Source organism: Pundamilia nyererei, unplaced genomic scaffold (genome assembly GCF_000239375.1).
Source record: "Pundamilia nyererei isolate P.nyererei 1_Seehausen unplaced genomic scaffold, PunNye1.0 scaffold00105, whole genome shotgun sequence".
In the NCBI taxonomy this organism is placed as follows: domain Eukaryota; kingdom Metazoa; phylum Chordata; class Actinopteri; order Cichliformes; family Cichlidae; genus Pundamilia; species Pundamilia nyererei.
Window position 1 is genome coordinate 1,889,939 of NW_005187506.1, and position 1,698 is coordinate 1,891,636.

Consider the following 1,698-nt stretch of genomic DNA (forward strand, 5'->3'; position numbering starts at 1 on the left):
AGAAAAAGTAGAATTGGGCTGAAAGATCTATCGCTTTATCACCTCTTCAGGTTGTAAATCGTGTTTTTAAAAAGTAACTAAGTAATTAATTACTTTTGAAAATAAGTAATCAGTAAAGTAACGGGATTACTTTTTGGGTAAGTAATCAGTAATTAGTTACTGATTACTTTTTTCAAGTAACTTGACCAACACTGCTCTTGTCCAAAGATGAGGTGGATCGTTGGCTGTGACAGGTCCTCGGATGTTTTTATGTTTCTGTGAGGAAACATGAAGATGGAAGTGTAAATGCACTCTGTGCCCGCATCAGGCACACTGGGCGCACCTGCGCAGGTATAAACAGACTTTAACGCTGGGGCGGAGTGATACCTCTTACTTCTCTCTGCCGCTCTTTGTTCCCTCCGCCCTGGTAACCCACCCCACACCCATCTCTACCAACCTGCTGCTGTGACGTCACGCAGGTGGCGAGCTAATGGAAGTGTCACCAAAACAAGACGTCACGCGGAGAGGCCGACGTGATAGGCTGAGAGAGCAAACCACGGCGCAGCACGAGGACGCAGGAGGAGGAGGATGGCGGTTGCTATGCAGGTTGTTGAGGAAGAAAAAACAGTTTAAAGATTTTTTTCATGTTGCCTCCTCCTGTGCTCGTGCACGCGCTCGCAGGCACAGAGACATGGTGTATAAACCTGCGGGAAAAATAACTAAATAACTTAGAAGGCAGAACACCTTCATTTCAGATCATCCAGAACAGCACAGATTATTAATATGAAATTAAAAAAACAAACCTGAATGTGTAATAATTTAGTGTCAGAAATGAATTCATAATTGACATGATTTTGTTTCTGTATAAAAACAGCTGCTCATCATGGGATGGGAAGAAGGGTCCACACTAAACTCTGACTCTGCATACATTTCATTTAAGTGACAATAAAATTCTTTTAAAAAAAGACAATCATGATTATTCTTTTGATATCTCAGAAATGTATCAGAAACAATCTAGATTTAAAAGTGAAGCAGCAAAGTGTCTGAAACATAGAATTTGTGCCACCGACAAAACTTTAGCCCAAGACTGTTTAACCACAGAGCCTCGCTCTGCGTGAGGCACAGTGACAGTATGAGACAGTAACAGAGGTAATAATTATCATTTTAATACCACACTTATTATTTTGAATGTATCTTTCGGTGTAGTTTTGCATTTAATTTTGCAGTTTTCTGCATTTATTCCAGTTTTACATCATTAGTGTATTGTAGCTTTACACGACTAAAACTTCTCAGGACTTTATTTAATGTATTTAACGAATGATGGCATGTATGTGTATGTATATATATGTATGCGTGTATGCGGAAATATGTGTGTGTATGTATGTACGCATGCATACATGTATATATACATATGTATGTATGTGCGTGTATGTTTGCAGGTGTATGTATAACTTGTACATATCTTTCTTGTGTAAATGTAAATTTGTCTGTGATTGTGTAAATACTTACGCTATTGTGTACTTCACACACATAGAGAAATGCCAAACAGCCTTTCATTGTTCTTGTAACAGTGACAATGAAAGCTATTCTATTCTGTTCTATTCTGTTCTATTCTAAAAGTAATGGGTAAAAGTCAAACTAGGGTCAAAGGTCAGAAACGAGCAATATTTATAAAGCAACAGATAATTTCATGCTTTGCATTGGGACCATAATAAAATG